The sequence below is a fragment of the Pseudophryne corroboree genome, chromosome 7 (genome assembly GCF_028390025.1).
Source record: "Pseudophryne corroboree isolate aPseCor3 chromosome 7, aPseCor3.hap2, whole genome shotgun sequence".
NCBI lineage: Eukaryota > Metazoa > Chordata > Amphibia > Anura > Myobatrachidae > Pseudophryne > Pseudophryne corroboree.
The window spans coordinates 9,824,234-9,836,096 of record NC_086450.1 but is presented as its reverse complement, the minus strand read 5'-3'; the positions used below and the strand labels follow the sequence as shown (position 1 = coordinate 9,836,096).

At 47.0% G+C, this 11,863-nt stretch overlaps 1 long non-coding RNA gene across 1 annotated transcript; it reads left to right on the top strand.

The window, feature by feature from the left end:
* Positions 1-810: 810 nt before the first annotated feature.
* Positions 811-11,550, top strand: LOC134944099 (uncharacterized). Its single transcript, XR_010181848.1, has 2 exons — positions 811-842; positions 11,355-11,550. It is a non-coding gene; the product is annotated as an uncharacterized LOC134944099 (long non-coding RNA).
* Positions 11,551-11,863: the final 313 nt, after the last annotated feature.

Below are 11,863 nucleotides of genomic sequence, written 5' to 3'. Positions count from 1 at the left end.
GTCGGAAGGGGTTCCGACAGCAACGGACTGGGGCTCTAATTCGGCCCGGGCATTCGTGAGCACACGTGCACGTCATGGGGCGTGCCGGCACGATGTACGCAGGCGTGCCGCGAGTCATGGGGGCGTGGACTCGTGGCATGCCCCTGTTGCCATGGCGACGCTTGCTGGGGGCGGGGCGTGCCGCGAGTCCAGGGGCGTGGACTTGCGGCACACCCCCTTTTCCATGGAGACCGGTGGGGGCGGCTGAAGCAGAGAGCCGGAGAATGTGGCTCTCTGAGGGATCAGATCGGCCCACCTGTGCCAGATGGCCAGTCCGGCCCTGGGTTCCGACCTAATCAATGCCGGCTGATTTTTTACGACAAGTAGGGATTTCCCGACTTATCGGAAACCACGTGGATTGTCGGAATCCACGTTGGCTGTCGGAAGAATATTGGATTGCCATTGTCGGAAACGGGCCAAACCTTTCGGGTTTGGTCGGCATTGAATACTGACCTGTTAGATCCTTGGAAAGGACCTGTTAAGGAAATTTAAGCAATGTATAGAATCTATTCTGACTTTTTAATATCATGTAATACGTAACAGACATTATTATGTAAGATGTTTTGCTGACAAAGAATGTAGGTACGTGACAAGAACTTGCTTTACTTTGCTAAGTCACCCTAGTCTTGCTGATTTGTGTCATGTGCCCACCCAGGACCAGATGGTGTTCGATAAGGAGGAATGGGCCTCAAGGCCAGCTATGATTGGTCCAAGCTTGGGTGGAGTAATTCTTTGTAAAATGCAATATTAGGGGCCATCTATGCCATGTTCGTGAGGCAGATGGAGCTCCCTTGTAATTACTTGTAAGTGCATGCTGACTGTCACTTTATTGTAATCTTGCTCTGCCATTATCAATATAAACTCTGAATCTGACCACAACTGTCCACGTTGATTTCTTCCACAACAATTTGGTGCCGAAACCCGGGATCTGAAAACGATTGGAACGGAATCAGGACAGGAACGGAGGACTGGAGACCAGATTGGCGCCATTCAAAAAAGGTGAGAACATTTGTGTCTCTGTCTGCTCTCCCCTCCTCCGCTCCTAAGACCCTCCTTCCCACTATCGTGAGTACAGATCCCAAGAACCTGAATAGTTGTTTTATGTTGTAATATCTGTTTGGATATGCATGTGTGAGTGTATGTAGATGCTGGCACATTGCCACATCAGCATGAGAGAGGCCCTTTACGGCTGAATGATTGTGCTGCCCCAAACATGCTGGGGGCAGTGGAATAAAAAGTAAGAGGACCCTATCGTCCTCAGACACGAATGTTTCCTATCTTCTCAGTCTGTCACGTAAACTGTCATTAACATTGTCTGCATAGTGGAAGGACAAATATAAGGATAAGTGTTGGTGAAGAGTAGTTTCTCTGCTGGTCTACCCTTGCTTGTCAAAACCGGTCTGTGGGCAACCGATTGTGGCTCTCCCCCCAGAACAGGAGCGATATAATCTCTGATTACCTCCTGGCCTGCTATCTGACAGCTCTGTGTACACTGGTTTGAGTCTGCTTCTCGCTACACTGAAGGGCGTGTCCTGAAGCTGCAGACTGGCGTCTCTCTGTGTCTCATGAAAAATCATACTTCTTACTTAGATAATCCCTTACTTGCATGGTTTAACCTAGAGGACATTAGAGGGCAAATATTGTTTGGCATCTTCGCCTTGCTGATTTTCATTTGGCTCTGTTGGAAAATTTAGAGGGACCAAAAGCGGGGATTCGCTGTGTGGGACTTCCCCTAACAGCCAATAGACATAGAATATAGTGCTGTGAAACACTGAGAGAGGGGTGCAAGAGTCCCCTCCACCATAGCCGGGCTATGGGAAACAGTCACAGCAAACGTGGATTTGGCTGATCACCAAATCAGAGTAATGGACGACCTGAGACTCCTCGTACCCCACAGGAGAAGATGAGTAAGAAATATGGCAAATGGGTCAGCCGGCATTTACCTAAGTGGGGCAGACTGACTAGGGGGATGGATTGTGGGATCCCAAAAGAGGGAACCTTTGAATTATCCCGCTGGGCAACCCTCTACAAAAAATAAAACAAAATTCACTGAGCCAAATGAATAGGCAGCTTGGAGTAGGTGGATGGTAGAATCTTATAAAAGACAGCAAAAAGCCCAAAGTATTTTTTTTACATCAGAAACAAGAACAGGAGGGGCAAATCAGCAAGGAGGGGAGGTACAGTCAGAGGAGAAAGAGGGGGAGGAAGGGTTTTGTGTGGAGTGGAAGGTGAGCTTGTCATCACTCCCAAAACAACCCAAGGTGAGAGAGATGAAAGGGCTGAGGAATATCGCTTGCCTCAAGCCTCAGCCTAACTTGTTAGAGAGCAGTTCATGCCTGGTACAAGTGGGTTTAGCCAGCTCAAGACAGAGAAATATACAGGAGGTACAGGAGAAAATGGTCCAGAGGGTGATGGTAGTTGACACACCAGCAACCCCCAGAGGGGTAAGTTTAGGGGGAGGAACAATTGGGAGTCCAGAAATGTGAAGTGCTACAATTGTGTGAAACAGGGCCACATTGCAAGAAATTGTCCAGCTCCAAAAAGGGGGGCAGGATAGCGCCTGACAGGTAGGGCTTCCAGTGTTACCAGTCATCTTGATGTTATGAGCCACAGCAGTGGTTCATTCCTGTTTGCATGCCAGGATTTCTTATGTACTTATTTAGAGTGTTATACTTTTGTTTACTAGCCTGGTAACTACAGTGTCATATTTTGTGGGTCTTCCCACTAGCTGCATTCGGTTCATGTATTTTAGGATATATTTCTGTTTGCATGCCAGGATTTCTTATGTACTTATTTAGAGTAGAGATGAGCGCCTGAAATTTTTCGGGTTTTGTGTTTTGGTTTTGGGTTCGGTTCCGCGGCCGTGTTTTGGGTTCGACCGCGTTTTGGCAAAACCTCACCGAATTTTTTTTGTCGGATTCGGGTGTGTTTTGGATTCGGGTGTTTTTTTCAAAAAACACTAAAAAACAGCTTAAATCATAGAATTTGGGGGTCATTTTGATCCCAAAGTATTATTAACCTCAAAAACCATAATTTACACTCATTTTCAGTCTATTCTGAATACCTCACACCTCACAATATTATTTTTAGTCCTAAAATTTGCACCGAGGTCGCTGTGTGAGTAAGATAAGCGACCCTAGTGGCCGACACAAACACCGGGCCCATCTAGGAGTGGCACTGCAGTGTCACGCAGGATGTCCCTTCCAAAAAACCCTCCCCAAACAGCACATGACGCAAAGAAAAAAAGAGGGGCAATGAGGTAGCTGTGTGAGTAAGATTAGCGACCCTAGTGGCCGACACAAACACCGGGCCCATCTAGGAGTGGCACTGCAGTGTCACGCAGGATGGCCCTTCCAAAAAACCCTCCCCAAACAGCACATGACGCAAAGAAAAAAAGAGGCGCAATGAGGTAGCTGTGTGAGTAAGATTAGCGACCCTAGTGGCCGACACAAACACCGGGCCCATCTAGGAGTGGCACTGCAGTGTCACGCAGGATGGCCCTTCCAAAAAACCCTCCCCAAACAGCACATGACGCAAAGAAAAAAAGAGGCGCAATGAGGTAGCTGTGTGAGTAAGATTAGCGACCCTAGTAGCCGACACAAACACTGGGCCCATCTAGGAGTGTCACTGCAGTGTCACGCAGGATGTCCCTTCCAAAAACCCTCCCCAAACAGCACATGACGCAAAGAAAAAAAGAGGCGCAATGAGGTAGCTGTGTGAGTAAGATTAGCGACCCTAGTGGCCGACACAAACACCGGGCCCATCTAGGAGTGGCACTGCAGTGTCACGCAGGATGTCCCTTCCAAAAAACCCTCCCCAAACAGCACATGACGCAAAGAAAAAAAGAGGCGCAATGAGGTAGCTGTGTGAGTAAGATTAGCGACCCTAGTGGCCGACACAAACACCGGGCCCATCTAGGAGTGGCACTGCAGTGTCACGCAGGATGTCCCTTCCAAAAAACCCTCCCCAAACAGCACATGACGCAAAGAAAAAAAGAGGCGCAATGAGGTAGCTGACTGTGTGAGTAAGATTAGCGACCCTAGTGGCCGACACAAACACCGGGCCCATCTAGGAGTGGCACTGCAGTGTCACGTAGGACGTCCCTTCCAAAAAAAACCTCCCCAATCAGCACATGATGCAAAGAAAAAGAAAAGAAAAAAGAGGTGCAAGATGGAATTGTCCTTGGGCCCTCCCACCCACCCTTATGTTGTATAAACAAAACAGGACATGCACACTTTAACCAACCCATCATTTCAGTGACAGGGTCTGCCACACGACTGTGACTGATATGACGGGTTGGTTTGGACCCCCCCCAAAAAAGAAGCAATTAATCTCTCCTTGCACAAACTGGCTCTACAGAGGCAAGATGTCCACCTCATCTTCACCCTCCGATATATCACCGTGTACATCCCCCTCCTCACAGATTATCAATTCGTCCCCACTGGAATCCACCATCTCAGCTCCCTGTGTACTTTGTGGAGGCAATTGCTGCTGGTCAATGTCTCCGCGGAGGAATTGATTATAATTCATTTTAATGAACATCATCTTCTCCACATTTTCTGGATGTAACCTCGTACGCCGATTGCTGACAAGGTGAGCGGCGGCACTAAACACTCTTTCGGAGTACACACTTGTGGGAGGGCAACTTAGGTAGAATAAAGCCAGTTTGTGCAAGGGCCTCCAAATTGCCTCTTTTTCCTGCCAGTATAAGTACGGACTGTGTGACGTGCCTACTTGGATGCGGTCACTCATATAATCCTCCACCATTCTATCAATGTTGAGAGAATCATATGCAGTGACAGTAGACGACATGTCCGTAATCGTTGTCAGGTCCTTCAGTCCGGACCAGATGTCAGCATCAGCAGTCGCTCCAGACTGCCCTGCATCACCGCCAGCGGGTGGGCTCGGAATTCTGAGCCTTTTCCTCGCACCCCCAGTTGCGGGAGAATGTGAAGGAGGAGATGTTGACAGGTCGCGTTCCGCTTGACTTGACAATTTTGTCACCAGCAGGTCTTTCAACCCCAGCAGACCTGTGTCTGCCGGAAAGAGAGATCCAAGGTAGGCTTTAAATCTAGGATCGAGCACGGTGGCCAAAATGTAGTGCTCTGATTTCAACAGATTGACCACCCGTGAATCCTTGTTAAGCGAATTAAGGGCTGCATCCACAAGTCCCACATGCCTAGCGGAATCGCTCCCTTTTAGCTCCTTCTTCAATGCCTCCAGCTTCTTCTGCAAAAGCCTGATGAGGGGAATGACCTGACTCAGGCTGGCAGTGTCTGAACTGACTTCACGTGTGGCAAGTTCAAAGGGCATCAGAACCTTGCACAACGTTGAAATCATTCTCCACTGCACTTGAGACAGGTGCATTCCATCTCCTATATCGTGCTCAATTGTATAGGCTTGAATGGCCTTTTGCTGCTCCTCCAACCTCTGAAGCATATAGAGGGTTGAATTCCACCTCGTTACCACTTCTTGCTTCAGATGATGGCAGGGCAGGTTCAGTAGTTTTTGGTGGTGCTCCAGTCTTCTGTACGTGGTGCCTGTACGCCGAAAGTGTCCCGCAATTTTTCTGGCCACCGACAGCATCTCTTGCACGCCCCTGTCGTTTTTTAAAAAATTCTGCACCACCAAATTCAAGGTATGTGCAAAACATGGGACGTGCTGGAATTTGCCCATATTTAATGCACACACAATATTGCTGGCGTTGTCCGATGCCACAAATCCACAGGAGAGTCCAATTGGGGTAAGCCATTCTGCGATGATCTTCCTCAGTTGCCGTAAGAGGTTTTCAGCTGTGTGCGTATTCTGGAAAGCGGTGATACAAAGCGTAGCCTGCCTAGGAAAGAGTTGGCGTTTGCGAGATGCTGCTACTGGTGCCGCCGCTGCTGTTCTTGCGGCGGGAGTCCATACATCTACCCAGTGGGCTGTCACAGTCATATAGTCCTGACCCTGCCCTGCTCCACTTGTCCACATGTCCGTGGTTAAGTGGACATTGGGTACAACTGCATTTTTTAGGACACTGGTGAGTCTTTTTCTGACGTCCGTGTACATTCTCGGTATCGCCTGCCTAGAGAAGTGGAACCTAGATGGTATTTGGTAACGGGGGCACACTGCCTCAATAAATTGTCTAGTTCCCTGTGAACTAACGGCGGATACCGGACGCACGTCTAACACCAACATAGTTGTCAAGGACTCAGTTATCCGCTTTGCAGTAGGATGACTGCTGTGATATTTCATCTTCCTCGCAAAGGACTGTTGAACAGTCAATTGCTTACTGGAAGTAGTACAAGTGGGCTTACGACTTCCCCTCTGGGATGACCATCGACTCCCAGCGGCAACAACAGCAGCGCCAGCAGCAGTAGGCGTTACACGCAAGGATGCATCGGAGGAATCCCAGGCAGGAGAGGACTCGTCAGAATTGCCAGTGACATGGCCTGCAGGACTATTGGCATTCCTGGGGAAGGAGGAAATTGACACTGAGGGAGTTGGTGGGGTGGTTTGCGTGAGCTTGGTTACAAGAGGAAGGGATTTACTGGTCAGTGGACTGCTTCCGCTGTCACCCAAAGTTTTTGAACCTGTCACTGACTTATTATGAATGCGCTGCAGGTGACGTATAAGGGAGGATGTTCCGAGGTGGTTAACGTCCTTACCCCTACTTATTACAGCTTGACAAAGGGAACACACGGCTTGACACCTGTTGTCCGCATTTCTGGTGAAATACCTCCACACCGAAGAGCTGATTTTTTGGGTATTTTCACCTGGCATGTCAACGGCCATATTCCTCCCACGGACAACAGGTGTCTCCCCGGGTGCCTGACTTAAACAAACCACCTCACCATCAGAATCCTCCTGGTCAATTTCCTCCCCAGCGCCAGCAACACCCATATCCTCCTCATCCTGGTGTACTTCAACACTGACATCTTCAATCTGACTATCAGGAACTGGACTGCGGGTGCTCCTTCCAGCACTTGCAGGGGGCGTGCAAATGGTGGAAGGCGCATGCTCTTCACGTCCAGTGTTGGGAAGGTCAGGCATCGCAACCGACACAATTGGACTCTCCTTGTGGATTTGGGATTTCAAAGAACGCACAGTTCTTTGCGGTGCTTTTGCCAGCTTGAGTCTTTTCAGTTTTCTAGCGAGAGGCTGAGTGCTTCCATCCTCATGTGAAGCTGAACCACTAGCCATGAACATAGGCCAGGGCCTCAGCCGTTCCTTGCCACTCCGTGTGGTAAATGGCATATTGGCAAGTTTACGCTTCTCCTCCGACAATTTTATTTTAGGTTTTGGAGTCCTTTTTTTACTGATATTTGGTGTTTTGGTTTTGACATGCTCTGTACTATGCCATTGGGCATCGGCCTTGGCAGACGACGTTGCTGGCATTTCATCGTCTCGGCCATGACTAGTGGCAGCAGCTTCAGCACGAGGTGGAAGTGGATCTTGATCTTTCCCTAATTTTGGAACCTCAACATTTTTGTTCTCCATATTTTAATAGGCACAACTAAAAGGCACCTCAGGTAAACAATGGAGATGGATGGATTGGATACTAGTATACAATTATGGACGGGCTGCCGAGTGCCGACACAGAGGTAGCCACAGCCGTGAACTACCGCACTGTACTGTGTCTGCTGCTAATATATAGACTGGTTGATAAAGAGATAGTATACTCGTAACTAGTATGTATGTATAAAGAAAGAAAAAAAAACCACGGTTAGGTGGTATATACAATTATGGACGGGCTGCCGAGTGCCGACACAGAGGTAGCCACAGCCGTGAACTACCGCACTGTACTGTGTCTGCTGCTAATATATAGACTGGTTGATAAAGAGATAGTATACTCGTAACTAGTATGTATGTATAAAGAAAGAAAAAAAAACCACGGTTAGGTGGTATATACAATTATGGACGGGCTGCCGAGTGCCGACACAGAGGTAGCCACAGCCGTGAACTACCGCACTGTACTGTGTCTGCTGCTAATATATAGACTGGTTGATAAAGAGATAGTATACTCGTAACTAGTATGTATGTATAAAGAAAGAAAAAAAAACCACGGTTAGGTGGTATATACAATTATGGACGGGCTGTCGAGTGCCGACACAGAGGTAGCCACAGCCGTGAACTACCGCACTGTACTGTGTCTGCTGCTAATATATAGACTGGTTGATAAAGAGATAGTATACTCGTAACTAGTATGTATGTATAAAGAAAGAAAAAAAAACCACGGTTAGGTGGTATATACAATTATGGACGGGCTGCCGAGTGCCGACACAGAGGTAGCCACAGCCGTGAACTACCGCACTGTACTGTGTCTGCTGCTAATATATAGACTGGTTGATAAAGAGATAGTATACTCGTAACTAGTATGTATGTATAAAGAAAGAAAAAAAAACCACGGTTAGGTGGTATATACAATTATGGACGGGCTGCCGAGTGCCGACACAGAGGTAGCCACAGCCGTGAACTACCGCACTGTACTGTGTCTGCTGCTAATATATAGACTGGTTGATAAAGAGATAGTATACTCGTAACTAGTATGTATGTATAAAGAAAGAAAAAAAAACCACGGTTAGTTGGTATATACAATTATGGACGGGCTGCCGAGTGCCGACACAGAGGTAGCCACAGCCGTGAACTACCGCACTGTACTGTGTCTGCTGCTAATATATAGACTGGTTGATAAAGAGATAGTATACTCGTAACTAGTATGTATGTATAAAGAAAGAAAAAAAAACCACGGTTAGGTGGTATATACAATTATGGACGGGCTGCCGAGTGCCGACACAGAGGTAGCCACAGCCGTGAACTACCGCACTGTACTGTGTCTGCTGCTAATATATAGACTGGTTGATAAAGAGATAGTATACTCGTAACTAGTATGTATGTATAAAGAAAGAAAAAAAAAACCACGGTTAGGTGGTATATACAATTATGGACGGGCTGCCGAGTGCCGACACAGAGGTAGCCACAGCCGTGAACTACCGCACTGTACTGTGTCTGCTGCTAATATATAGACTGGTTGATAAAGAGATAGTATACTCGTAACTAGTATGTATGTATAAAGAAAGAAAAAAAAACCACGGTTAGGTGGTATATACAATTATGGACGGGCTGCCGAGTGCCGACACAGAGGTAGCCACAGCCGTGAACTACCGCACTGTACTGTGTCTGCTGCTAATATAGACTGGTTGATAAAGAGATAGTATACTCGTAACTAGTATGTATGTATAAAGAAAGAAAAAAAAACCACGGTTAGGTGGTATATACAATTATGGACGGGCTGCCGAGTGCCGACACAGAGGTAGCCACAGCCGTGAACTACCGCACTGTACTGTGTCTGCTGCTAATATATAGACTGGTTGATAAAGAGATAGTATACTCGTAACTAGTATGTATGTATAAAGAAAGAAAAAAAAACCACGGTTAGGTGGTATATACAATTATGGACGGGCTGCCGAGTGCCGACACAGAGGTAGCCACAGCCGTGAACTACCGCACTGTACTGTGTCTGCTGCTAATATAGACTGGTTGATAAAGAGATAGTATACTACTAATATTATATACTGGTGGTCAGGTCACTGGTCACTAGTCACACTGGCAGTGGCACTCCTGCAGCAAAAGTGTGCACTGTTTAATTTTAATATAATATTATGTACTCCTGGCTCCTGCTATAACCTATAACTGGCACTGCAGTAGTGCTCCCCAGTCTCCCCCACAATTATAAGCTGTGTGAGCTGAGCAGTCAGACAGATATATAATATATATATAGATGATGCAGCACACTGGCCTGAGCCTGAGCAGTGCACACAGATATGGTATGTGACTGACTGAGTCACTGTGTGTATCGCTTTTTTCAGGCAGAGAACGGATATATTAAATAAACTGCACTGTGTGTCTGGTGGTCACTCACTATATAATATATTATGTACTCCTGGCTCCTGCTATAACCTATAACTGGCACTGCAGTAGTGCTCCCCAGTCTCCCCCACAATTATAAGCTGTGTGAGCTGAGCAGTCAGACAGATATATATAATATTATATATAGATAATAGATGATGCAGCACACTGGCCTGAGCCTGAGCAGTGCACACAGATATGGTATGTGACTGAGTCACTGTGTGCTGTGTATCGCTTTTTTCAGGCAGAGAACGGATTATAAATAAAAGTGGTGGTCACTGGTCACTATCAGCAAAACTCTGCACTGTACACTACTGAGTACTCCTAATGCTCCCCAAAATTAGTAAATCAAGTGTCTCTCTAATCTATTCTAATTCTAAACGGAGAGGACGCCAGCCACGTCCTCTCCCTATCAATCTCAATGCACGTGTGAAAATGGCGGCGACGCGCGGCTCCTTATATAGAATCCGAGTCTCGCGATAGAATCCGAGCCTCGCGAGAATCCGACAGCGTCATGATGACGTTCGGGCGCGCTCGGGTTAACCGAGCAAGGCGGGAAGATCCGAGTCGCTCGGACCCGTGAAAAAAAACATGAAGTTCTGGCGGGTTCGGATTCAGAGAAACCGAACCCGCTCATCTCTAATTTAGAGTGCTATACTTTTGTTTACTAGCCTGGTAACTACAGTGTCATATTTTGTGGGTCTTCCCACTAGCCTTAGTTTTGTGTATTTGTACTGGCGGCAGCGCCGCACATAACTTGTTTGTTTAGTTCTCATGTTATAGTCACCTTAGCTGTAGCTAGTTTTCCCCTCACTCGCAGTCTCAGGTGGTGCCTTGTAACCTTGTAAGACGGGAGGACATCGGAGTTTGGGCGAACCTAATTTGCCCATTCAAACGCGGCTGCCTTGGGCAGAAGACTAGCACCTCAGGCACCATCCGACCACTGGGAGGAGTAATGGAGTTTGGGTTAGAAAAGGTCTTGCTGCGGCCATTCATACTGACTCTAGCTCCACTCATGAGTACTGGAACTCCCCAGTTGTCACACATTCCACAGAGTTCCAGGGTCTCAATTTGTAACATTGTACTCGTTTCCTAACACTCGGAGAGTAGGGGGGTGATGCCTTTGTCCACTTGACCCTCTCTGAAATGCCTTTTTACTCAGTGGAGTATCTGGTGGACAGTGGAGCAGCCCGTGTTCTCAAGAGAGAAAGTATGTCAATTCAGGCAGGTCCCCAAACACTTGGTATATGGGGGAAGGCAGGTTGCAAATAAATAAATATTGTTTGGAAACATGAGGATGGTCGATTGAGTGCACATCTCCCTTCATATGTTTCCAAAGGGGGAATGATTGATATGATTGCTAAATTTTGGTTTGCACAGTGTTTGAAATACTTTACAACAGAATGGTTATGTTCTCCTTGTAGATAGAGGCGTGGCCTGTTGCCAAGGTAACGGCTGCAGTAACAGCAAAGAAATTGATATCTGAATTTGTGTGCAGGTATGGCCTACATGAAACGGTTGAGAGAGCAAATAGCGTATTAAAAATGTCTAAGATCTGTGAGCAAACAAAACTTACATGGGTACAAGCTTTACCAGTAGATCCTTTTGCAATGAGGTATACCCCAAAGGGATTACATGGACTTTCATCATTTGAGATACTGTTTGGCAGGCTGCCACTCAAATTGCATGGACAGTACGCTTCTCTTACTGACTACGTTGTTCAGCTTCATAAGCCACTGACTAATTTGCATGGCAAAGTGTTTTCTTCTTTACCAGATCCACAAGACACATCTGGAACCCCGATTTGATGGCCCATACCAGGTGCTATTGACCACAGTGACCTCCGTCAAGGTGGAGAGGAAAGTACGCTTCTCACTGTAAGAAAATTAACTTTCAGGTCAATGATGCAAACTGGTCCCAAAAGCATGGGGCC